This window comes from Pteronotus mesoamericanus, unplaced genomic scaffold (genome assembly GCF_021234165.1).
Source record: "Pteronotus mesoamericanus isolate MK-2021 breed Mesoamerican mustached bat unplaced genomic scaffold, CSHL_Meso_final contig_291, whole genome shotgun sequence".
Lineage (NCBI taxonomy): Eukaryota > Metazoa > Chordata > Mammalia > Chiroptera > Mormoopidae > Pteronotus > Pteronotus mesoamericanus.
This window is the reverse complement of record NW_026555124.1, coordinates 10,308,828-10,336,301: the sequence shown is the minus strand read 5'-3', so window position 1 is coordinate 10,336,301 and position 27,474 is coordinate 10,308,828. Positions and strand designations below refer to the sequence as shown.

General features: G+C 44.4%; 1 protein-coding gene across 1 annotated transcript in view; it reads left to right on the top strand.

Moving 5' to 3' along the window:
* The first annotated feature begins 1,358 nt into the window (after nt 1-1,358).
* STON1 (stonin 1) overlaps nt 1,359-27,474 on the top strand; it is a 48,526-nt gene continuing 22,410 nt past the window's right edge. The window contains exons 1-2 of the mRNA XM_054575467.1: nt 1,359-1,412; nt 6,035-6,076. The gene's annotated coding sequence lies outside the window, so the exon portion shown is untranslated. The remainder of the gene's footprint in view (nt 1,413-6,034; nt 6,077-27,474) is intronic.

Genomic DNA, 27,474 nt, shown 5'->3' with positions numbered 1-27,474 from the left:
GTTATGCAAATACAAGGAAGCGTTCATTCAGAATTCCCTCATTTTCTTTCTACCATCCAAGCACAGCATGTCAACTTGAGATGTTCGCTAGGGCGTCCTGACCCCTTCTTGGGCCCAAGCCCTGTCTTCCCAGATAGTTCATCTTTCAGACTGTTAACACCAATATTCCCCAATCACCATGTTGAGGCCACAAGGATTTCCTGGAGCCTACTGTATGCCAGGCTCTGGGAATACAAAAGTGAATAGCACAGCACAACCACTTGGGTCAAAATATTCTCTTGCTTAAAAACTTTCATGGATTTCCTTTTTTCTGCTTCATGTCCACTCTCACATTACCATCAACACATCTCCTAAGGCTTCCAGTCTTGCCAGCCTCGAAAGCGGCCCATGATCCAGGCAGGGCCCAGAATGCACTCCTTTCTTCCCTGAGTAGGTTCAGGCTTCCCATCCTGGGCTTGGGTGCCCTTCCAGGGTAAAAGGCACAGGCAGATCTCTTAACTCTGACTCGCTACCGGGGAGGCAGCCCCACTTTTGGAAGAGGCCGAGATGCCAAGTGTTTTGCCCAGAATCACCTGCCAACAGGTGAAGTAGGAACTAAAGGCCACCCTGTAACCTCTCCCCAGAGGACTGTCCCTCCCCTCTGCACTCGGCCCGCAGCGCGCAGCCCGGCTCGTCGCCAAGCCATCCTGTGACCTCCTCCTCCTCCTGAGCACTGGTTCGCGCCCAGGAAGGTGAGGGTTCATCTTTACATCTATCTTACCCTGTGACCAGGGCCGGTCCCACTTCTGGAAGAAAAAGAAACATCCAGAAGCTTCAAAAAGAATTCTTTAGTTCTCTTCATCACAAGACAAAACAAAACCATTCAAACAAAAAAAAACCTCGAAGCCAAGCAGAAAGCACGACTACAAGGCGCCCCCTCCCCCCCAATACCTCACCACTCAGGGATGACGCCCAGTTCCTTGCTAGCGGAGTGCAGGTTGGCTCCAGACCTGCCGGGGGTCTCAGCCACCTGCGTCCGGGAGACCTGCGAAGGTAACGCGTCCTGCACCCCTTACACCTCTCTTTTGCTGGAGGGAGCACCCTCTCCCCGCTTAGGGGCTGGAGACTTGGGAGAAGGAAGAGAATGGAGAATCAGATACCCCCAAAACTTTGGGGGATCCAAGGGAGGAAGAGAGTGAGGAGAGAGGGGGGAGTCCGGCGGGGGATGGAGGGGGGGCAGGAGCGTCTCCGAGATGTGGCTGCTCCTCCCCTCCGTCCCTCTCCCCTCCCCTCCGCTCCCCTCCAGTAGGCTCCGGGCCCTCCCCCTCCGCCCCCGCCTCCCCCGCCCCCTTCTCCGCCTCTCTCCCTCTTCCTCCCCCACCCCTCCTCCTGGTGTGGACGGCGGCTGGACTCGGAACCCGGCGGCACTGTTGGTGAGTGACCAGCCCCAGGGGACAGGCGGAGAGGCACAGGGAGCCCCCTTTCCCGGGTGGGGAAAGTTTGCGGGTGGGGAGCGCGGGTGCCCCAGGAATCGGGCATCCCCTGGCGGCTGGCCGCCGCCCCCCACCGCCGTCGCAGCCGAGCGCTGCCCAGGGCCCGCGGGGTGGCCCCGACGAGGCTTCCCCTCCGCACTCAAGCTCTGGGGCTGCCGTGACCTGGGTCCGGCTCTAAAGAGAAAGAAACTGCAGAGCAAAGACTCCAGACTCGGTTCTGAGGGCGGAGTTGGGGGCTTGTGCGGAACCCCGCGCGCGGTCCGGCCTTTCCGTCCTGGGCCGGCAGCCTCTGTCCCGCATCCTCTCTCGGGGGCTCCAGGACCCTCCGCTCCTTTCCTCGGGCTCCTGGGCGCTGCGCGGCAGCCGCCCCGTCCCTCCTTTCCGTGGGAGGCTCCCGTCTCCCAGGCTCCCGCCACAACCGCTGTCTCCACCTCCGTGTCCTCTACAATCGAAGAAGACGATGACCCAGGCCAAGGGGCCACAGCCACAGGCCATTTCCTGCAGGAATGACCGGCAGCGGGATTTGGTGTTGGCCCCCTTGGACCCACGGGCTGTATACCTTTGGGGTCCAAGGAGAAGTGAAATCCTGTATCCTCCTTCACAGGATTTTACTATTTCTATTGGTTGAGCATCTTTTTAAAAACCTTCAACTCTGCTTTTTTTGCCAGTAATAATGGTACTTCATGTAATTAGCCTCTATAATTCTGGAAAAAAAAAAAAAAAGGGAACCCAAGAAAAAAGTAATAAAGAAAAGAAGAAAGAGAAGGATAAAAAGAATGCTTGCTGTGAAGAAGCGTTCTTCGGAAGGCGAAGACTTCGTTCCACACTGAACCGTTTTAGTGGGAGATGGGAGTTCAGGGCAGCTTGTGCGGAGACTCCCCCAAACACACCAGTATGGCCTCCTGGAGGCTACAAGTTTTAATTGGTCTGACAGAAACCGCAGTGTTTGTTGGCAGTCCTCTCCCTGGCATGTTCCCTCTGCATTTCTCTCCCCTCCTGCTGCTCTCCGCCTCTCTCCCAACTCCCCCATTCCCACTTTCTCATAAACAGGAGTTGTGAAAATAAGGCAGTGGAATAGGCTAAAATGAGCGGGGCTACAAAAAAAAAAAAAAAAAAAAAAAAAAACAAACAAAAAACCCCAGAAACAAAAAAAACAAACAACCAAAAAAAAAAAAAAAAAAAAAAAAACCCAAACAGCCTCGCTTTCACTCCTGAGGCTATTGCTTCAACTTGACTCCACATTGGGTGGAAGAATGTTTAGTTCATTGTGTGGTTTTATGTCGGTTCTCATTAAGGTTGAATCAGTGTTTCCATGACAAGCCTAGTTCTCTGGGTGCTTAGAAGGAGCTTGTTAATTCTCCGATGGGTCTGGACAGGTCAAGTCTGGAATCTGGAGATATTTTGGGGACGGGGGGCGGGGAGGGGATTGATCTGGGTTGATACTGTGTGCATTGCCCACTCAGAACTGGAGCGGCAAGGGGGCAGCTGGGGCTGGGGCTGGGGCCGGCTTCCACATGACCTGGGAAGGAAAAGCTTCCCTAAGGAGTGAGCTGGGAGCAGGATCTGGGGGATACTAAACTTTTTGGTTTTAGGGAGCACGCACTTCTGAAGAACTTTAGCCATTCCCATTTCTAGACAAACAGTGTGGTTGTAAAATATGTAGTAATAGATCAGGTTCTTACCAACCCATCAGAGCAGGTCAAGGTATTGAACTATTTGGAAATAAAGATTAAAAAAAAATGAATTTCACAGGAAATAAACTCCTTTATTTTAAAAAGGACATAATTCATTTTTCTCTGCTGATTCAGTTTGACCTTTCCCCATTTGTATGAATTAGTAAAGTTTTACTGTGGTCGAAAGTGTCATTGATAAAGGAGGTGTTGTGACGTCCATTCAAAAAGCCCTGAAGTTTTGAACTTGTTTGGCTCTGTTATTTAGAAAAACAATGCACTCAGATAAAAATCTTCAGTCTTTTCCTCTTCCTGAGAATTTTTAATAGTGTATTTAATGACCCAGAAATCAACCTTGTGCTTTTTGGAGAGAACTCGCCTGCCTTGTTCAGCTTTTGCACCAACACTTCACGGAATCTTGTTCAACTGTAAGGTTTGCCATCAGTCACAAAGTTTGCTGTGCAGTCCCCGATAGGCTGCTCTGGACTCTGTGGGTATAATGAGTGCGGGCAATGTGACTCTTACCTAAGGAGCAGGTGTTCTGGATGGAGAGATGAAGGCTGCAGCCCCGATGGTCATCTGGATGGGTCAGATGAGCTATAAATACATGAAGTGTGGGGCCTGCAGAGAGAAAGGAGGGCAGGGGTCATTAAAAAGTAGAATAACCCAAAAGAAAAGGATGTGGCCTTTTAAAATCATATTGTACAAGTATCCCAAGTTACATAGGACATACTTTGGGTATGGTGTTAAATGTTAAAAGCAGGCTATGAAATAGAAAGTACTGTAATCTCACTCTTTGAAAATACATTCAACAATATTGGAATTATATGCATTGAAATGGATGGTGGAAGTATAAGTGTTTTTGATTTTTTTTGTGCTAGCCTGCATTTCTCAACTTTTTCACAATAGTAATAGCTAAGGTTTATTGAGTATAAAACACATGGATATGGTATTGCATTTATAAACTCTTTGAAGTATGTACCATTGTTAGTCTCACAATAGAATTTTCAGAAACTAGAATCAGAGGGGTAACTCACCAAGTTTGCGTAGCCACTATGTGCTCGTTGAATTCAGGTCAGTCTCCAAAGTCTATGTATCTCAGTCTTATTGTCTACAATCTCCCTGTGCATGTGTTATTATTTTACTTATTAAAAAAATACAGAAAAAGGAAGGGGGAGAGTATTTTCTGCTTTAATAACAGATATTTTAATTAATTATAAAATGCCTGTCTCCCATCTCTCCCATCTTCCACTGCCACTTCTCTGTCTTTTTCTATGTCACTTCTCCTTGGAAGTCCTTGGGAATTGCTCCAGACTTAACCAGAGGTAAGTCACCTTCCCTTGGGAGCCAGCTGTACCGAAAAGTATCCAGCATTCCTTGGAGGCTTCCCAGCCAGCCTGCAGTCTGAGGAACTCCATGGGATTTTTGGGCAGTCCTAGTTAAAGGCAGGATTTTTAAGTAGATCAGGCAAATTATGTTTCAGAGCTCTGCCAGTATGGGCTCACGAAGTTCTTGGCATGTCAGCAGAGTGTGATGGGTAGGAAGACCCAGGGAAAACTCCCAGGCTCCCGTTACGTACATGGTACGTGGGATGTCAGGGTAGGAAGGTCAAGGGTTTACCACACAACAAGGAGAAAGGAAAGCTAATTGCTTCTTGGTATTTATTACTTTGAAAGTACAATAATAAACTACTTTGTTAGAAGACTGGCTGCATGGGCGATCCCATACGTTGGCAAGGTGAACTGGCTTAGTGGAGGTGGAAACAGTCAGTGTGAGTGATTCTGGTGGTAGCCCTGGGGAAAAAGTGCCCACATCACCATGTGCCCTCACAGGCAGCCAGCCCCCAGAGGTCACCTTATCCATCCTTTTCCAGAAATACACCTGAATATCCCAGAAGGATGGGCTTTTCTGGGCTTTTCTAGGACACATGGTCATCCAACTAACACACCTTCAGAAGGAGGTTTTATTTTTTCCGTTCTATAAGGAAGAGATATCTGGAAGGCTGATGCATCAAGTCACCTCCTTGGTGAAAAAAATTGTAAGAGTCAGTACTTCTTTCCCAAGTTGTCATACTTGGACCAGCGTCCCAGATCTTGTAGACATTTAACCAAATGAGAAATGTCTTTCTGGTCAGTGTCAAGAAAAGTTCTTATGAGCAACTTGCGTGTCTTGTCTTGTGGATAATGTGACTCCTTAGGTAACATTTCACATTTCTTATTTGGCCAAAAGGAAGCACAGAGTCACCTCAGTAGCCCACTTCTAGCATAAATAGAGGACTTTGTGGCCTCTATTTTTCAATAACTAATAATGTTATACACCTTTTATTTCCTACCTATACTTTTCCTTGAGCCCCAATTTTCTTTACTTTGTTTTATTCAATGCATTTTGGAGGCTCCTACTCTAACACCTCACTCCTTCTGAGTTCAGTTTTCTTCATGCCAACAGAAAGAAGTTCTTTCATAAAAGGTATTTGGTAAACTTCAAAGTATTTTTCTGGCAACGTCTCTATTTTGCTCTTACAAATGAGAGTTTGACTGAATGTAGAATTCTGGACTTGATTATTTTCTCCCTATTGCTACTCCTGAGTATCGGGTAACTCTGGGCAAGTTACCTAATGTCTCAGTCTCCTGGTCTATAAAATAGATCATAGTACCCACTTCTGGGATAACTGTGAAGAGATAATGTGTACAGAATATTAGAATAGTGCCTACCATTTAAGGAAGCACACAATAATTGTTAACTATTATGCTTTTCTATTTTTTCAGAATATCTTGGCTTTCTTGGGTTTTATTAGTTCATCTAAATGTTAGGTTATCTACTTGTGTGCATCCATGCACACACATGGACACTTTTGGGGAATGTTATTAAAATTGATTTCAATTTATATTACAGGAGAACTGATACCTTCACAATATTGGGCCTTCTTTTATTCAGGTGAGTGACTAGTGATTTCCCATATAAATGTCTTATACAACTTTTGCTGTATTTATTTCCTATAGATTTGTTGATATTTTACATGATGTCGTTTTTTTCTTATTATATTTTCAAATTGTTATTTACTGGCCCATAGAGACATTTCGTGATTTTTGAATTTTGACCTTATATCCAGCATCCCAGCTGATTTCTCTTACTAGATAGATCTAAGAACCTATATGTAGATATTCTTGAATTCTCTATGTAGACAATCAGAAAATAATGATTTGTCTTTTTTTTTTCTATTCCTTCTTACTCATATCTTTTTCTTGCATTATTACATTGGATAGATTCTACAGTACAATGTTCTATAATAACAGTGGGCATCCTTCTTACTGTCTTTAATGAGTGCTCGTAAAGTTTCTCCATTAAGTATGAAGTTTGCTTAAGGTTTTGGTTCTTTATTAGATTAAGGGTGTTTCTTGTATTAATATTGTTTAACAAGTTAAAAATTTTATCATGACTATTGATTTTATGTAATACCTTAATGTTTTTATATGAATTATATGAGGTGATCATATATCTTTCTTTCTTAATATTAAAATGTGATAATTAACATGAACATATTTAATTATGTTGGAACACACTCACATATATATACATATACATATATATTCTTTTATTTTATGGGTTATATTGGATTGGCCAAAAAGTTAGTTTTGTTTGTTTTTATCCATAAGATGGCTCTAGTAGCACTTAGTTTTCTGTAACTTTATTCAAAACACTTTTGTTAAATTGTATTGCCATACAGTTTAAATATATAGCTGTCATATCAGTGCGCATTTTAAAAAAACATCAAAATTGGTGAATTTTTGTGTAGCTATGTTAATATTGAAGATGTAAAAAAATATGCAACATTTTTGGCATATATATTATTTCAAGAAAGGCAACTGACATGCCAAAAAAGATTTATGCAGTATATGGAGAAGGTGCTGTGACTGATTAAACATGTCAAAATAGTTTGCAAAGTTTTGTGTTGGAGACTTCTTGTTGGACAATGCTCTACAGTCAGGTAGACTTGGTGAAGTTGGTAGCGGTCAAATCAAGAGAGAACAATAATTGAGAACAATCAATGTTCTACCATGTGGGAGATAGCCAATATACTCAAAATATCCAAATCAATAAAGTTATTAGTGAAAATGAAAAGTGTGTCTTATTTTACAGAAAAAACTAAATGGACTTTTTGGCCAACCCAATAATTCACTAGTACTTTATTGAGGAGTTTTGTAAATGTTAAGTGAAACAATTGGTCTATTTTTTAATTTTCTCTTAAAAACATCTTTATATCATTTTGTGTCGTTTATATTAACCTCATTAAAGAAGTTGGGTAGCTTTTCCTCTTTCATGTATATTTTTCTTAAATACTTTGTAAGAGATAAAGACTATCTATTCCTTAAAAATTTGGAACAATTTATTGTGAAATCATCTGAATGGCTTATAAAGGATATATGTGTCAGGTTTTTGATAACTCAATTTTATTAATGATTATTAATGAATTTGGGTTTCTGTTCGCAGTTCAGGAAAGTCCTGACTATCTAAAACACACTGCTCCAACCCCCAAATGCTGTCTTTTAGATTCTCTGTAGCAGATTAAACCTCATGATCAGCCAGTATCCTAACTGACATTCATATTGGAAAGAAAAGCCTCTGTGGAGAGGTTCCTGTTCCCTTTGGTCATGGAGATGATGTTCTTTCCACTTGCATGTGTGTCTACATGTGTTCCTAACAGTGCAGAGAGGTTTACGTTCAACACTTGATTTTTCACTTGTGGCTGACAGCATCTCTGGGAATGTTGATTGATATCAGCAAAGCCTGTTTATAATATATAAAGAAATCTACACAGACATATATCTGTCCCATACCCTCCCAATAAACCCCATCCTTTTAAGGAAACCAAATCAGCAATCATCCTTGGTTTTTCCCTCTGGCCCTCACATCAGCCCTATGTGATAATGGAAAAGAAATGGACTTTGGAGTCTGGTAGGTCTGGGTTTGAATGCAAGCTTTGCCACTAACCAGATGTGTGGCCATCTTGGTGTGTTTGAGGTGCTGTAAGAAAGTACCACAGACTGGGTAGCTTATAAACAACAAACATTGACTTTTCACAGTTCTGGAGACTGGAAGTTCAAGATGAGGGTACTCGCATGGTTCTGGTGAGGACATTTCTTACGGACAGCCATCTTCTCTCTTGTCACAGAGGAGTGTGCGGCGCTGGCGCTCCTGGATATGAGGGTTACTGTCTGGAGCCAGCTTAGGAGAGAGCGGGGCTCTGAACCCCACAGAGCCCGTCCTGGGGTTGTCATGGATGGGGGAAATAAACACAAGTTATCGTAAACACTTATCTGTTTGCCAGGAGAGGGGACATGGCCCTTCGGTCTAGGGGAGAGAAGGAGCCCCTGTGTCCAAAAGCTTTTATTGAGAACCATATGCACAGGGGTATGGAGCAAAGCTCATCGATCAATGTCAAAAGGCTATGTTTACAGAAAACAGACAGATAATAGATAACAATTGGAAGAACACAAGAGATCTGCCTCAGGTCAGGGTCTATGAATAATGTAATTTCCTTCCCAGTATGAGCTGGTTATCATTGCTTTTGAGGGAAGAACAAAGCATGCTTAGAGGAACTTACTTCCAGGCCTGATTGTCCTCGGGAACTGCCCGATCCAGTTTAGGGTTGTACCTGCCTTTAGTATTGCTTCAAGCCTGAGCCAGGCAGGCAGGGCAGAGCCACCAAGAGATAAGATATGAGAGGTGTGGGCCTTTTTGCCCTCTCTCTGTGTCCCCCAAGTCCTTGTCTGTTGCCCATACCGGCCGATGTCTGGCTTAGGTTGTCCCTCCTCTTGAGAGAACTTACCCGTCATCAACAATCAACCATCACAGGGCCAAGCAGGGTGATGCTAGTGGGGTAGGGACTGCGCCCCAGGGGCATAGGTTTTGTCTCTGTAGTGGCCTGTTTTCCCAAGGCCTCCTTGATTAGCTCCAGCCTTGGGGCCCTCTGGCCTTTCGGCGAGGTGGCAGTCCCTGAAACCAGGCGGGGCGTTTCCCAACACTCTCTATGTGCTCACATGGTGGAATGGGTGAGCTAGCATTCTCTGGCCTCTTCTTATAAAGGTACTAATCCCATTCATGAGGGCGCTACTCTCATGACCTAAGCACTTCCCCTTGGGGGTTAGGATTTCAACATGTGTTTTAGGGGGACACAAACATTCAGAGTACAGCAAGTGGCCTTGGGTAAGTTACTTCACATCTCTGAGGCCAGATTTCCTTCTCTATAAAACAGTAATAATAAAACCTATCCCCCAAATTGTTTTGAAGATTAAATGAGATAACTGTAAATAATATGGACCAAATACTTGGCATATGTTAATGTTTACAAATGTTAGTTTCCTTCCATCATTTCCCCTCCCTCGCTCTTTCTTTCAAACTAGGATTGTGCTTCAGAGAGACTTCTAGGAAGAGGCCATGGGTGCACCTCCTAATATCTTATGTTTTCTTGGTAATCAAGTTAGATTTCTCTTGGATGAATTTCCTGAAAGCTAGGGACTGTCTGTTTGGTTTTCTGTCTATACCACCTTTTAGTAGCCCTCCTAGACTATTGATCAAATGTTGTATAGAATAACTACGTTGTTACTTAAGAATTATGCTCCTTTTAACCAGAAATATCTCTTTGCTTTATTTGTTGGTGCTCCTTCCTTTAAGAAGATAAAAACTTTTTGTTTTTGAAGATGAGGTGTGAAGTGTAAAGACACCAGAGAGCAAATAGAAGGAGTAAATAACAGAACTACTGGGACTAGGTTTTCCCAGGAAGGATCATGAAGTCCCTGAGCAATTGAGGGGTAGGTGGGAGTAGAGAATTGACAAGGAAGAAGCAGCCTTAATGGGTAGAAGAACTGAAAGTATTCCTTGAGGATTTCCCAACACCTAAGTCTGCCTATTCTATAATCATTTATCTGGGTTCTAGGGACTCTGAACTTGGCCCAGAGCTTTTTGCAAGTGTCTTATTAGAAATGGTAACAGTAGCTATCACTGCGTTTACGTAGAGGAAAAGAGCATCATGAAAACAAAACATAATTGGAATTATGGATGTATCCATATAAATATCTGTGGCTCGGAGCACAAGAATAACTTTTCCATTGGAGAGCTAAGCCAAGAGCTTCATGGAATCTGCACTGAGAATCTAATTTAAAACAGCCGTGGCCCAGAAATTCAGAGTCGGAGCTGACACGTTGGCCTCTGTTCATCCCTTTGAACGTTTTTTTCCTAGTTCATGGTAATTCATATTCAAGGCCAATTTGGAGGGCCTAGAAGTTGATAATTGATACTACAAACCTTGCTTTTGTTGGCCTCAGTTTAGTGTTAATACAAATGTAGAGAAATGTTTTAATTTTACGTCTTTGCAACTGAGAGCCTCCCCGAATGTGGCTGCAAGCCTATTGCTCGTTTGTGGCCTGAAGCAGAACCTCATAAATTTTGTGGAAATTGCCAGTTCCTCTGCCGGTCGTGGATTCAGTGGAAGGTACCTCGTTGGGGTCATTCTAAGTAGCATGCTGGCGGTCAGGTGCTCTTGATTTTTAGAAAACTTATCATGGTGGAGGAAGAAAGATCAGGCTTTCCTGGGAACTGAGGGATAATGTCAGAATCCTTCAGTTCTAAGAAGGCTCAGGCTTGCCTAGATGAGCATTTTTCCCCTTAAGGAAGGAGAGTATTTCAGACTTCCGACCTCATTCTCTTTATCAATCTCTGGATCATAAACTCCCAGCAGGAATGGCTCTGTAGCACCTGTGGTGGGATTTGCCCATCTTTAAACAGCCCTTGCTTGTCAGGATCTGCCGCCTCCCCACCCACGCATTTCCCCTCTCCCATCAGATGTTACTCCTTAACTGCTCACACATGCCCTTCCACGCATGCATACAGGCTTTGGCCAGTCATGGTTGGGACCCCTGCTGCAAACTCCACTGCTTGTGGCCTGGTCTGGCCAGAGGGAGTGTCTTTCTTTGATCCTCATAAGAGCACTGTGTGGACTATCCCAACTGAGACAGGTGCTGGCTCTCTTACTGGTTTCCTAGTCTGTCTGCTTCTAACCCTCCATTCCCATGGAGAACTGGTGTCTTTAACTCCTTCTGTCCTGGAACTTTGGCTTGTCTTGCTTCTCACTTGTTGCTTTGTTTGGACTTGACTTATCCGTGCTTCTGGGGCCCTGACCTTACTTTGATTAGGACTCGTCTACCCCCATCCCCTTTTGATATATGGGACTCAAGCAATCAGCCACCACCTACCAAATGGCTGCCCTGTTTGAGGTTCCTGCGCATCATCATTGGTCATGATGCCACAGCTGACATCACTCTGGTGCCGTCACGTCATTGAGGAGAGTGATGGTGATCTGCAAACCTTTGAAGAAATTGTCTCTTGCCATGAGAGATGTGCATGAAACATCTCTTCTCCCTTTATATTTCAGACTTAAAAACCAAGTGTGTGTGGGCAGGGACGTTCAGGCTCAGCCCTGGTTTCTTCCTTGCCTTTGGCCTCCCCACCTTCCGGTTCATCCCCCACCGTCAGAGCTTTCCTTCTAAAATTCCTATCTGATTCTGTGTATTCTCTAAATTCTTTCATTCAGTCCTGTTGCCTTTAGGATAAAATCCAACTCCTTAACGTGATGCAGAAGGGCTTCTGTACCTTATGCATGTATCTGCCCCTTTTCCTGTATTATCTATGTTCACTCCTGGCTCCAGCCACGCCCTCCACCTGCAGGTTCAGGCTCTGTCCTGCCTCCTTGTCTTTGCACACACACCTCTCCCCACTCTGCTCTGCCTAATCAATTCATATCGGCCTTCAAGATGCAGCTTGGAAGCCCGCTCTTCCTGAATCCTTTCAAACCACCGGGACCAGCGGTTTTATTTCCCCTGCCACAATTACGGACACTGCCACCGTCACTCTCACCCATCTTAATTATGGAGCTGGCTTATTAATGAAGTGCCGCAATAACCTGCATTTGGCTTTGGACATTAACATAACTTTTGAAAATTGTCCCTGCTAGACAGAGAGTGCCTGGGCTAATGGACTGTGCCTGGTTTTCACTTGCTCCAGTGTGTGGCAGACTGTTAAGGGTGTTCAGTCATCATTGGCAGGTGAATGTTCGCATGCCTGAGTTAATTAATTCACACACACAAACTGTGTGCTCACACACGTCAAGATGTAGATTCCTAAGGGCTCACTTTAAATCTTACTGAGAGTATTTACAAAGCACATCGTAGGTGCTTAGTGAATGTCTATTGAGCCAAAGAAAGATTAAGTGCACGTACATACAAACTATGGAAAATTTACTCCAAAATGTCTTAAGAAGAGGATCACTGTGTAGCCCTGCTTCCTTATCCTCCCCCACCCCCTACTTCCTGTGAACTACCGTAGAAAGGATGTGGACTGGAAAATCAAAGGTTAGAGTTCATGCTCATCTTCTCAGCTACGTTTTCCTGAGTGAATCATTTTACCTCTTTGTATCTCTTTTTCCTCATCTGTCATATGAAGTGTTAGTAAAGGTATTTAATGCCTGTTGAATAGTCTAGATGCCATTTTTATTAGATGGCCTCAAGTCAAACAACCAGCTGTTTTCCATTAAGTGGCATGCATGTGGGACTCATTTTTCAACCTCATCATGGAGCATGTTCATGACAAGCCCTCCAGCACTGGGCAGAGCAGCAAAGCTGAGACCAACTGATGGACCAGAATTTTCCCAAGCTATGGCAGGAGGCCAGGGCCTAGTTGGAAAGCAAGCACAGGGCGAGATGCCCTGAGCCAGGCAGGAGCAGCAGTCAGTGTCCCCTGTCAATCCGAAATCAGGGCTGTCCAGAGATACCCAGGAAAGGAGCATGCAAGGGAGCTGGACAGTGTGCTTTCTTGGTTCCTCTGGTATGTGCTTGTGCCACCTCAGGTGATGGACAGACTTTATTTCCTTTTATCTACTTTGTTCCACTGGAGTTGAACTTCTGAAGCCTTTGCGGTAAATAATCTAATTTAGACTGTCTTTCTGGCTTGGGGGACTTTTTCTGTACTGGGAACTTCCATGGCATTCCATCCTTGCTTTCTCAAGAGTGTCACATTTCACCCCAAGTGCTCTCTGTCTCTCTTTTATTTGTCTCTTTTCCCCTTTCATTTTTCTTGTTCATCTGTTCTTTCTAAACTCTTCATGCTGACTGAATACTACATTTCTACTTGTTTTTTCTTTTCAATGTTTTTCTTTTCAAATACTTTGCCTTTCTGGTATCCTGGTGACTAGGAATGCGGGTGGTTTGTCAGCTCCATTGTGTTTATGAAGAAAAATGCCCAGAGGTTAAGTGATGCGCTTCATTTACTGGCAGAGCCAAGGTTTCCTGACTCCCCTCCCAGCTCTGGTCCTGGAGATCACATGCATTTGCACGTAACACTGGTGTCACAAAGATCATGAAGCTTTTCTCTGTGTGTGGGGTCATTGTGTCCTGAAAGAATTTACCCAGGGGCCATACAAGGCCTCTAGAGATCATAGTCTGAAATAACACTGAAATAAACTAACAAGAATGATGAGAGCAAAGGAATTTATGGAGTGCGTCCTATTTTTCAAAGAAACTTTTAAGTTCATCACTTTATATGATGTTCCCCAGAGCCATTTGAGGTGGAAGAGCCCATGTGAGCTTCATTTTGCAGGTGAAGGTCATGGGTGGAGGAGGCCCTCAGCAGACATACTAACCCCTAGTCCATAAGTCTTCCGTTTTGCCTGTGCTTCAGGAAAACCAGGAAAGGGGAATGGTTGTTTCCATCTGGCATCAAAGGAAATGGAGACCTAGCATTCTGGGCTTGGCAGTTGGCCCAAGAGGCGGTCTCATACCGTGTTTGAAGGTGGAAGCCGGGTCAGGGGACAGTGAGGCAGGTTTTGGCCCTGGAAGTCACGTTGGGAGAATATAAGGCAAGATGGGAGAGAAGTGTACAGGCTTGGTGAGTTGGTTGTTACGACATGGGCAAGTTGGTTTCAGCCTCCTACGGAGAGAGATGGCATTCTAAGATCTCGTAGATACAGTAGTTGGGGATTCTGAAGTGTGGAGAGGGACACTTGTTATAATGTGAGTCTCGTTATTGTCTTGGGTTATCCGTCCATTTATTCAGCAAATATTAGCATAAGTCAATCTCTAACATAGAGGTTTTCTTATATCATCTCACATATATTTATTCTTACTAATGTGCATAACCGGTGGGAATACAAAGTATTTTCCTCCATTTATGGATTAGGAAACTGAGGCCCAAAGAGAGTAATTAGTCTGCTCAAAGTCCCACAGTTGCTTAGAAGCTGAGCCAAGTTCTAAATCTATGTTTTCTGAGTTCTTTCACTGGTGCTTTTAACTGCTTCCCATATGGCAAGCAGTCCCTAACTGTCAAGGTATATGCTTTGAAGAGAAACAGAGGAAAACTCCTTTGGGGTCATTACTTAAGGTTTTACTTCATCTTTAGAGGCTGGGAAACCTAAATGTAAAATTGAAACACAACGTGAACGCTTTTTGTTAAACTCCCAAGTGGGCATTTGTATGGTTGGCATTCACTCTTTAAGTCAACCAGGAAGAAGTCCTCTTTGTAGATGTGGAATTAATATCTGTGCTCTGGTGCATCCTGACCTCTGTCGGGCACCCTAGTTATGTGGCCAGGTGGAGCGGAGCAGCAGGAAGAATGGGTTGGTTTTCCTGGTGAAGTGGTTATGGGTAAGAGGGCTGGCATCATAGGGCGACCAACCTGGTTCCTCATGCAGTGAAGGAAGGGTGCTGTCCCAAAGCTCCCAGGGCTCAAATATGTAACTCAGCTCCCAGCTCAAGTTCCCTTTCTTATGTCCCACAGCTTTGACTATGACATGGGTTGATCCCCTCCAAGCCCTGCCCGTGCCCCTGAAATGGGGGCATGAGGCTCTGTCACCCTGAGCACAGGGAACTGGGCAGGCTGAGTAAGGCGGATCCCCAAGAGGCCTTATCCTGTTGGCTTAGCCTGATGCCTGGCACACCCTTCCTAGTGGGACTTCCTCACCTCCAGATGAGGCCTGTGCTGGCTGCCTCAGTTGGGGTAGGCGCTTCGGGAGAGATTCTGAGCTCCCTGGGCAGCCTGGGCCTGGCCATGAATTTTTCCCTGTTAGGCTGTCATGCTGCTGCTGCTTCCTTTCCGGCCAAAAGCAGCTGCTCTTCTGTGCTTCCCTTGGCACAGGTTTTGTCCTACAAGGAGGAGCCTGTAATAAACTCAGAGATAAGTCAGAACATGGCATTGGTGTCAGATACATTTTTCACTCATTAATCGAACATTTTTGGGGCCTGTGTGCTTGTGCCAGGGCAGGGCACCCAGGCGTGAATAAGACTTTGCCAGTGCCTGTCCTGGGGTTGCTCCCAGTCTAGAATGGAGACCCAGCCTGTGTCACAACTGCTCTTGGGAACTCCAGACTGGATCCCTGGCCAGTTACTGTCTTGGGGGTTAGTGCGCTGATGCTCTGTGTTTCTGCCAGACTCACCAGGTCCTGATATCTGCTTTGGAGGCCTTGCTCTGCTATCTCAGCACCAGATTGCCCACTGCTCCAATTAGGCATTGCTCTAGAACAGCATCTCCAGATGTAGAGGTTTTCATCGATGGGTGAATGAATAAACAATACGGTATACATATACAATGGAACATTTCAGCCTTAGAAAGGAAGGAAATTCTGACACATGTTTCAGTGTGGATGAACCTTGGCGACATTATGCTAAGAGAAATAAGCAGGTCAGAAAGGCTCAAATATTGCATGATTCCACTTATCGGAGGTAGAGTAGTCAGATTTATAGAAACACAGAGTAGAGTGGTGGTTGCCAGGGGGGAGAGGAGGGGCATGGAGAGTTAGTGTTTAATGGGGACAGAGTTTCAGTTTGGGAAGATGAAAGTTCTGGAGATGGAGGAGGGTGGTAGTGGTTACACAATAATGTGGATGTACTTAATGCCATAGACCTGTGCACTTAAAAATTGTTGAAAGGGTAAATTTTATCTTTTGGTATATTTTATCACAGGCACAAAAAAATGTAGAGGCTTAAAACCACAACTTAGTATTATCTTTGTTGGTTCTGTGGGTTGACTGGTGTCAGTTGGGTGGTTCTTGCTCAGGGTCTCTCGTGTCATGTTAGTCAGATGGCCACTGGAATCGGAATCACTGAAAGCTCAATGGTGCCCCCAGGTGGCTTTTCCACGTGGCTTCTTTGTCCAACCTGGCATTTTTTGGTGGCTCAGGGCTCTGACAAGCAGGAAATGGCAGCTTCTAGGTCAGTTCAGGCACATGCCCAGAATTGTCACAGTGTCATTCCTGCCACATTGTAGCCATCAGAGCAGGGACAGGCCCACCCAGGTTCAAGGGGAGGGGAAGTGGAGCCTCTCGCTCAGTGGAGGAGGGACACGGTAATATTTCAGAAGACTTCCAGCCTGAAGCATGGTTGCAGTAGTCCTAAAGAGTTTAAGTAGGAAAGCCTTCAGGCAGGCGCATACTTCTCTGCAGACCCCTTTAGGAGAATTCTTCCTACCTTGATAGAGTTTGAAGGGCCCTTGGAAACTTGCTAGCGGTGACTTTTTTTTAACATACAGAGTCAAAGAGCTGGAACAAAACCTCCCAAACACCAACCGTCTGGCTCCCAGGCTGGGCAAACAGCTGTGGGACCTCACCCAGAGGGACTTCTGTGTGTTGTGAGCAGTAGTACGAAAGTCTAGTGGCAAGATGGGTGTAGTGAGAGAGCAGAGTCCTGGGTGGTATCCAGTGGGGACCTGCCAGCATTTTAGATGCTGGGCTGGGTCTGTCTGAGCTCAGAGCTCACGGGCTTTATGCTCAGTAGGGCAGGGCTCTGCAGAGGCACCTGTGGTGCCGTGAGGAGGCTAAGAATTTATTCATTTAAATATGCACTCAGAGTTGGGATAATCTGCCATAGGCTCAATTGCCCCAGGGTGAGACTTAGAGAACTCTATGTTTACATATAAACTAATTAATGCCCATTGCTGAGAAAATCAGTTGGCAAATCCATTCATTTGCATCTACTTAAACATATTTCTAATCAGACTTTGCTCTAAGTACAAAATTCTTTGTTAAAGCCTTTAGTGGCTTTTGAAAGGCAATGAAATTCACAAGAATTTTACATTCACTCCTTGTGGACTTAGAGATACAAATATATTTTTGTGTGTGATGTCTACATTTGAGACTAAGAGTCCATGTAAATGTTGATATTCTATACTTGGTTTGTAAACAGGACCTGCATAAGTGGCTTTAAAAATCTTTCCATATTTTTGGAATTGCTCAAGTTGTTTTACTTTTATACGCATGTACGTTCATGGAATTTCTAGGAATGGCTAGGATCAAAGCCAGTGTTTTCGTTCTCTGTTAAGTCAGTGGTTCCTGTCTCTGTATTCAAAATGATGTGAACATTTCCAGGTGAGCTTGGTGTTCAGCAACAGCTAAGGACTGGCAACGGATGAACCAAAATGCATTTGATTGGGGATATGCACACAGTCCTATCTGAGGTTGTCTCTGTGGCTTGTCACCAAGTTTGGGCAGCCAGAGAGGATACCTGTTTATCGGTGACCAATGTGTGCATAACTGGATATCATGTTCTTAGTGCAGGGAATAAAGTCAGACAGGAGAATTTCCCTTCTGCTGGTGTTACCTGGCACATGACCCAAATGCACAGAAACAGGAGCATAGGGTGTGATCACTAATGTTTCATCTGCTGCCCCATGCCTTTGCCCAAGCAGATGCCTGCCCCCTCCCCAGGTAGCCTCCCTGCCCCTGAGCTGGACTGTCCTCTCTGAACCTCCCAGGGCACTTTTGCACAAGAGACAGCACATTTGTCTGTCAAGTGTTGTTTTCTGTGGTCTCTTCTACCAGATTTTAAGCACCTTAGGAACAGGACTTTGTAGTAACAACAGCTTCTATTTATGATCTCCCCCTGCATCTGTATTTTTACAGATACTACTTTAGTACATGCAACAACCCTGTCTCAGTTTGCTTGGGCCCCATGATAGGATACCAGACTGGGTGACTCACACAACAGAACCATGTTTCTCACAGGTCTGGAGTCTAGAAGTCCAAGATCAAGGTGTTGGCAGGTCTGGTTTCTTCTGGGGCCTCTGCTGGGCTTGCAGTTGGTTGCCTTCTCACTTGGCACAGCCTTTTCTCTGTGTATTTACCTCCCTGGTGTCTCTCTGTGTGTTTTAACCCCTTCTTATAAGGACACCAGTCAGATTGGCTCAGGTCTAGTCTGTGGCCCCATTTTAAAAAACAACTCTTCAGAGGCCCTACCTCTAAATATAGTCACATTCTGAGGCACTGGGAACTGGGGCTGAATTTCGGGGTACACAATTCAACACATGACAGACTCTAATAGTTAACTATTATTGTCCTTGTTTCACACCTGAAGAAACTGAGGCTCGTGGAATTAAAGTAACTTGCTCCCATGTTGCTCAGTAAGTTGGAGGCAGGGCTGGGATTTATACAGTCTAACTTCTCAACCCTTCTTTCACCACAACATGACCAGTGAATCAGGTCTTTCTTTTTCATGTGGTCTTCATGGTGCTTGGTTCAGGACCCAGCACATAGAAGACAATGTAACTATTCGCTGAGTGAATGAGCAGCAAGTGTGTAATACAAGACTTTGTACCAGAACATTTGGAAGACATTCCCCAAAGCCCAGCATCCAGTTGTGAAGATCCTCTGGTCTTTCCCAGGATGCTGGTCCTTAACTTCTCATACAGACCATTCCAGTTTCAACACAGCACCATTAATGTGTGAGTAGGAATCACATTTTAAAATGTTAAATATTCTTTGTGGGCCATTTAGCTACTGCCTCCTCTCAAAACACGAAAAGCAATTACATGGTAATTAAGATAAATTACTTGGCCAATTTTCGTAGAAAAGTGGCCAATTTTGGTTTCCTCCTACTAAATATTTAAATCCAGAGAGAGGTCTTTCTAGTTCTTTAAATTTCCAGGACTTTCTGCTGCTTATCTTCAGGAGGGCCCTGGGCCTGCGGAGAAGAAGAGAAGGAGGAGATCTACATATTTAAGATGTGTGATTTGAACCCAACCGTTTCATCTAACTATTCCACATCTTTTTGATAGTTTCCTCTGAGATTTTGGAATCAAAATCCAGGAGCTGACATCTAATAACCTCAGGGCCCTGCACCCCAGCCCAGCCTTAGGGGCCCCTAAGGAGATAATGTGTTCTTACTTCTTTCTCTGAGCGCCTGCTCTTCCCACAGGAGAGCCCACGGGAATATAAATACCAGAAGGCAGCTCTGAAAGCAGGCCTTGTTTGCAGCCCCTCAGCCTGCACGAAGGCTCACTTGTCTGTTTCCCCCCCACCCCCGCCCCCTGGGGGGTGGGCTGGATTTTTCCAAGAGTGGGAAGCCCTGGGGCCCTTCTGTGCTCCTGAGACCAGAAGATAAGAGGCAGGCTGTTACTTGGGCTGCCAGAGACTGGCCCAGTGGGAGACAACACAGCCCCAGAGCAGCAGACACCCAGGAACTGGGGGTAAGAATGGAGTTGCCAAGATGTGGTCAGCCAAGTGGGCCCCAGCATCCCTACATCCTGTTTCCAGACTGGCAGCCTTGCCTCATCCTCACCCTCTGCTCAAGCTGCCCCCAACCCTGTCACTTAACCTAATCACTCAACCCTAAAGTCATCTGTCTACTGTCTTCACCCTCCTCAGTGCTTCAAGGGCCCGTGAGGACACTCCTTCGTGCCTTGGGGGTCCCTGTACCTCCTGGTTTTCCCTTGGCCTTTTTGGTTTGGCTTACTTTCTCCTTTTCTTCCTCATGTAAAATAGCAGGGTCCTTAGCTTTGGGTGCCTTGTGGCCTCTCCCATTCTCTCCTGGATTCAGCTCTCATCTAGCTGATAAAGACCCTCAGCTCTACATGTGTAGCCTACGGTTTTTTCTTCAGGCATGGTTTCGTGTTGTAGCTTCTTGCTAGATGTTTTCACTGGGATGTACCTCAGACCTGACCAACCTGTTACTGACCTGCTCTTCTTCCTGCCTCTCCTCTGTCTGTACTTTTCTAAGTGCCAGAAGCCCCTTTTTCCCATGTTTTCTAGATCACTTTTGGTGTCCCAAGTCCTGTCAAATCTTGTAAAATATTCCTTTATCTGCACTCTCTCCTTTTGTGATTCCCACCCTGGTGGTTATTGTGGTTTAGTGGGGGAGAACATGAGATTTGGGCCTAAGACAGGCCCAACTCTGTCAGTACCTTTTTCTGGGTGTGCTACCTCAGGAAAATTGCTGATTTTGTGCCTCCAATTTATTGTTGATAAAGTAGATCCATGCATAAGAGTGTGACAGGGAACTCAAGCGTTAAAGATTTTAGCCTTAGTTGATAGGCTTACATGATTACTGCTTGTGGAAAGCTGTTATTCCAGGAACTGGAATGTATGACCCTGTGACTCCAGGAGGTATACGAGCAATTCAGCCTTTGTGCCCCAGGAGGTCTGCAAGTAATGGAGATGGTATCTGAGCCATTGTGTTCTAGGGAGGGAAACTAGTGATGTAGATAAAGAATTGTTGATCAATAGATAAAGAAGTATGAGGAAAATCTCCACCTGGACTGCAGCTCTTATCCAGTTAACCTTTTTTCCCTAACCCCTGACCTACCCTTCCTTCTCCTTATATAAAGGTTGGCTTGAAATGAGATGTTAAGATGGTTTTTTGAGGGTACATATAACCCACTGTATTCTCAGATCGCCAGCCATCTGAATGAAGTCCTGTAAAAATTCAATCCTTGTCTCTACTTACTGGTTCTGGTAGTGATTGAACACCGACTTTTCCAGTTTCAGGTGGACACTCGGCTTGGCACGCTCAGCTCACTGATCTCAACAGAGAGCAGGATTTCTCATCCTTGGTGCCAGAGATATTTTGGGCTGAATAATTCCTTGTGTGGTGGCTGTCTTGTACATTGTAGGATGTTTAGCAGTATCCTAGTCTCTATGCACTGGATGCCAGTAGCACTCCCTACCCTCAACTGTGAAAACTAAAAATGTGTCCAAACACAGCCAAATGTCTCCTGGGAGTGAAATCACTCCAGTTGAGAGCCAGTGGTAGAGATAATGGGTCATGTATATATGCTTTTTGGTTACTCTGTTCCCTATACTGTACTCTATATCCCCATAACTATTCTGTAACTACCAATTTGTACTTCTTCACCTTTCCCTTCACCTTTTTTGCCCACGCCCCTCACCCCCAACCTCCCTCCCATCTGGTAACCATCAAAATGTTCTCTCTATCTATGATTCTGTTTCTGTTCTTGTTTATTTTGTTTTTCAGATTCAATTGTTGATAGATACGTATTTATTGCCACTTTGTTGTTCATATTTTTGTTGTTGCTTTTCTTCTTAAGAAGACCCTTTAACATTTCAAATAATAGCGGTTTGGTGGTGGTGAACTCCTTTAGCTTTTCTTGTCTCAGAGGCTCTTTCTCTGTCTTTTGATTCTAAATGATAGCTTTGCTTGGTAAAATAATCTTGGTTGTAGCTCCTGGCTTTTCACCACTTTGGATATTTCTTGCCAATACCTTCTAGCCTGCAAAGTTTCTTTTCAGAAATCAGTTGACAGTCTTATGGGAGCTCCCTTATAGGTAACTATGAGGGTTCCCCCGAGAAAACCAGAATTATCTTCTGGAGGGCAGGCCACTTGGAGTACAGGCTCTCCCCACTAGATAGTGTTCTAGGAACCCATCTGTGTCAGCATACCAGCTGGAATTGTTGTGAAAGGCTGCATTCAACTTCAGTGAATTTTTTTGAAGACTATTTCAATGCATTTACCCATTTCATGATGGGTGATTTACAAGCGTACCTGCTCACACTACTCTGAGTGCTCAGCAGATTTTGACCAAAAACAGCATGACCCCCAGGCCCCACCCTCCCTATTCACCCAAGCTCTCCCTGAGTGACTTATTTTTTGTTTCCCTGGATGAAAAAAGTCCTCAAAGGGAAACGTTTTGTTAGTGTGGAAGAGGTGAAACAAAAACTGGCAGAAGCACTAAAAGACATCAAAATCAACAAGTTCTAAAACTGTTTTCAGCAGTGGAAAAATCACCTTGATAGGTGTATTGCATCAAATGGATAGTACTTTGAAGGTGACTGAAGGTTAAACACACATTTTTAATAAATAAATTCTGGGTTTTTTTGAGTTTCCCTTTTCTCTTGCTGCTTTTGAGATTCTTTGTATTTGACTTTTGGCATGTAATTATAATGTGTCTTGGTTCATCTTGGGCCTCTTTGGGTTCATCATGTTTGGGACTCTACACTTCCTGGACCTGTACGTCTGTTTCCTTCAAGTTAGGGAAGTTTTCTGTGATTATTTTTTCAAATAGGTTTTCAGTTTCTTGCTCTGTCTCTTCTACTTCTGGCACCTGCATGATGCAAATGTTGGTCACTTGAAGTTATCCCAGAGGGTCCTTACACTATTCTCATTTTTTAAATTCTTTTTTCTTCTTGATGATTTTAATATTTATGAATTTATTAGAGCCAACCTGACGACATGGTCAGGAAGCAAGATCTCAAATGTTCTTGCTAAGGACTAGTAAGTAGAGAAAAGTAGTTCTATATTTTTTTGCTTGTTTTACTCCAGTATGCAATGTTTTCTTTTTCTTTTTAATATATTTATATTTTATTGAATATGCTAGTACAGTTATCCCTTTTTTTCCTCCCTTTTATTCCCCTCCTCCCTGTACCCCTCCTCCCACCAGCATTCTCCCCCCTTAGTTCATGTCCATGGGTTGTACATATAAGTTCTTTGGCTTCTCCCTTTCCTATGCTATTCTTAACCTCACCCCCACCCCTGCCTATTTTGTGCCTACTATTGTTGCTGCTTATTCCCTGTACGTTTTCCCCCAATTCTTCCACCTCCACCTCTCCACTGATAACCCTCCATAAGATCTCCATTGCTATGATTCTGTTCCTGCTCTAGTTGTTTGCTTAATTTCTTTTTGTTTTTGTTTTTTAGGTTCAGTTGTTGATAGTTGTCAGTTTGTTGTCATTTTACTGTTCATAGTTTTTGACCTTCTTTTCCTTAGATAAGTTCCTTTAACATTTCATATAATAAGGACTTGGTGATGATGAACTTCTTAAACTTTACCTTATCAGGGAAGCCCTTTATCTGCCCTTCCATTCTAAATGATAGCATTGCTGGATAGAGTAATCTTGGATGTAGGTCCTTGTCTTTTATGCCTTTGAATATTTCTTGCCAGCAAAGTTTCTTTTGAGAAATCAGCTGATAGTCTCACGGGAACTCCTTTGTAGGTAACTGTTTACTTTTCTCTTGCTGCTTTTAAGATTTTCTCCCTATCTTTAATCTTGGGTAATACAGTTTTGATGTGACTTGGTGTGTGCTTCCTTGGATCCAACTTCTTTGGTACTCTCTGAGCTTCCTGGATCTCCTGAAAGTCTATTTCCTTTGCCAAATTAGGGAAGTTTCCATCATAATTTTTCCAAATAAGTTTTCAATTTCTTGTTCTTCTTCTCCTTCTGGCATCCCTATGATTCAGATGTTGGACATTTAAAGTTGTCCCAGAGGTTCCTCAGCCTCCTCTCATTTTTTTTTGAATTCTTGTTTCTTCATTCTGTTCTAGTTGAATGTTTATCTCTTCCTTCTGCTCCCAGTCATTGATTTGAGTCCTGGTTGCCTTCCCTGTACTCTTGGTTCCCTGTATATTTTTCTTTATTTCACTTTGTGTAGCCTTCGCTTTTCCCTCCATTTGCAACCTTACTCAACCAATGCAGTGAAGATCCTGATTACCAGTGTTTTGAACTCAGCATCTGATGGGTTGGCTATCTGTTCATTGCTTAGTTCTGTTTTTGGAGCTTTGATCTATTCTTTCTTTGGGCCATATTTCTTTGTCTCAGCACACCTTTTACATTGGGAGGGTCAGAGCCTTAGGTATTTGCCAGAGTGGGGCAACTCACATTGCTCTGTTCTGACACTGTGTTGGGGAGGGGTCCGAGAGGGAACAGTGCCACTTGCTGGGCTTTCAGCCGACTTTCTGTCACTTCCCCCCCATACCCACAAGCAAATTGGGCCCTTATAATGCGGATTCCCAGGTGGGTGGGTTTATATATGTTCTAGTACTCTCTGGGTCTCTCTAGTGGAACTCTCCTATGAGGCTGGGAGTTACTCCCATTGCTGTATCCTCCACACATTTTTACAGCCAGAGGTTGTGAGGCTTTTTTTCCTGCACTAGAACCCTGGATTGCGTATTCTGTCTCGCTCTCCAGCTGTTCCTCACAGTTTATCTGCACACAAGAGTGGGACCGCCTGGTCCACTAGCTGCCACCTCACCTGCCCAGTCCTCCAGCCGCGGCCTTGCTGGGCATCCTCTCTGCCCCAGCTGCCTGCCTCTGCCTCTCCTATTGGTCTGGGTGAATGTTTCTCCTTTAATTCCTTTGTTGTCAGACTTTGATACAGTTCAATTTTCTGGCAGTTCTGGTTATTTTTTGTTTTTAAATTTGTTGTCCCTCTATTGGTTGTGTGAGGAGGTAAAGTGTATCTACCTACACCTCCATCTTGGCCAGAAGTCGGTATGCAATGTTTTAACATGTAATATAGACCCTGAATAATTTTTTTTCTTTCTGGGTCCTCAGTAGGCAGTGTTTCTGCCTCTTTTATTATTTTGCTGTCACGGAAACTTCTGAGATTCTCCAAGAATGTATCTCTGATTCCGGAAGCCAGTTAGGCAAGTGTAGAATCTGTTGGGAAGGCTGCCAGGCAGAGCAGTCTGGAACTCTCTCTGATGGGCTGAAACTGCTGTTCCACAAACAGGATTTCTTATTCTGGTCTTCTCGCTGCTCTGATTGGTTGTTATATTCCAGATTGTTGATTTGATTTTTGGCTTTGTCCACTTTGCTATTGATTACCTATAAATTGTTCTTTATTTCAATAGTGTATACCTTGTTTCTGGCCAGATGTTTTTTTATGCTGTTGAGGTTCTCACTAAGTTCATTAAGCATTGTTATAACCTGTGTTTTGAACTCTGCATCTAGTAGATTTCTTGTGTCCATTTTGTTTAGTTCTTTCTCTGGAGTTTAGTCCTATTCTCTCATCTGGGTCATATTTCTTTGTCTCCTCATTCTGGCAGTCTCCCTGTGTTTGTTTCTATGTATTAGGTAGTGCTGCTACATCTCCCAGATTTGATAGAGTGGCCTGATGTAGTAGTGTCCTGTAGGGTTCAGTGGTACAGCCTCCCCTATCACTCAAACTGGGTATTCAAGGTGTGGCCACTATGTGAGCTGTGTACATCGTCCTTTGTAGTTCAGCCTTGATTGCCATTGGCAAGGTTCGCCACTGCCTATGTTCTGTTCAGGGTCTCACAGCATAAGCTACAAAGTGATCTGCAGAAGGCTGCCTCTTATGCTTGGCTTGGAGGTGCCTGGGCAAGGCCAAGCTGTGAACCAAGGCTGGCCATTGGTAGTGCTGGGCCTGGGGCAACTTAGTGAGATGTACAGGGCTCACTGAAGCCAGATGCTGCTTGTTTGAAAGAAGTTAGGAAAATCTGAAGTGTAGGCCAAGGCAAGCCATTTGTATGGAAAAGCCACCAGAAACAGCTTGGGTGGGCTTGAAAGTTGGAGGGAGGGCCAGGCCTCAGGGAATCACTAGGGTAAACAGTGTGAACCAGGTTGATGGAGTCTCAGATATGATGCCCGTTTGCTGGCTCTGTGGCTCTGTTGGGGGAGAGATCAGAAAAGGAACAATGGCCTCTGTTAGTACTTCAGTCTGGGAGAAAGCTGTCCTCCCATCTCTTGCCCTGATGCCTGACAATCTATTTCTTCCTCGTATGTCTCTGATGCATTTCCATATGCTGCCCTGGTGCTGGAGCTCAGAGGGAGTGAGTCCGAGTAAGTCTGTCCCTGTGCCCATTAAGAGGAACTGCCTGGGATTCCAGAAGTTTCTGTCTTATACAGTGTCACTAGCAAATGTTTCATAATACAGTTTCCTATAATTCAACCTCCAGCCTTTGTCACAGACCAGAGGTGTCGGGCTGCCTCTACAGCCACCAGCTCTATAGGCAACATCACGATCAAGGAATAATAGTGAGTCAACACAGGTGATTACATATTCACTCTACTTTTATGAATGCAGATTCAATCGAAATCTATAATAATCCACTAACAATCTAACAAACCTGAGTCTTAAGAATCCAAATCAGGTACAGGTCCGGAAGACAGTTGGTCAGTGTCTTGCAAGTCTATATAGTGGCTTCAGAGTCAGCTAGAGGAGGGTCAGTCAGAGCTGCGGAGCATCTCTCAGTCTTCTCACCTCCTCTCAGCTGTCTTAGCAGTCTGTTCAAAGACCTTTGCTTTCCTACTCTTGTGTGATGCAATGTTGCATCAGCCTCTGATTAACACATGTTGTTTTGTACAACCTTGAAAGGCACATGTGGTGTACGCTGCTCTACTGCGCATGCTCAAAGAGGGTGCCCTTCAGGTAGGTACGTGTTGTCTACCACATTGTACTGTGGCATCCCTTTGAGTCATTGCTCTAATGCAGATGCTGTAAACATGGCTTCCCTTGATGCTATCTCAGTTGACTGGACTGAAACCATCTTAGTTCAGTCCTGCTCTCCACATACAGCCTCAATCCCCACTGAATTTTACAGCTAGAAGTTATGGAGGCTTATTTTCCTGGCACTGATAGCCTGATGTGTAGCTGGACCCCTTGCTCCTAAGATATCCCTCACAATTTTTGTCCGCTGCTCGTGGGACCAGCTCATTCAACGTTTCCGCCCCTCCTACCAGTCTCGATGTGGTTTCTTCTTTAATTCTATAGTTGTAGGACTTTTATCCAGCTTGGTTGCTGATGATTATGAATGATGGTTGCTTTATAGTTTAGTTGTAATTTTAATGTGATTGTGTTGGGGGGCAAACTGTGTTTTGGGACAATGTCACTTTTGATCCATCTTTTCTTCTGATTACCTTTGAAATCTCCAGGTGGTGTGCTGACTTGCTTAAGTATTGCCTTTCATTTCATATCTCAATTCAATGCACACAGGGCTTGCACCTTGATTTTCTCTTGCTGGAGAATGAGAGCAATTCATGGTTGGACAGGCACCGCAGGACTCTCACCAGCATCCCCTATAGGTCTGGCCCAGTCTTCATGGTCAGAGCAGAGAAGCTGGCAACAGAATGAAAAGACCAAGATATCCAGAGTTAAAGGTGAACTATGTGTTCTCTAGCCCCAGGTACTTTATTTTAGAATAGCATGTTCCAGAATGTTCTGAAGCATACTCCATCTGGGACTTTTCTATAAGAAAAGCTGCCTGTTCTCTTATCTGGAGCCCATAAAAACATTAGCAGCCTTGGGAAGGACTGCCACGAAGAG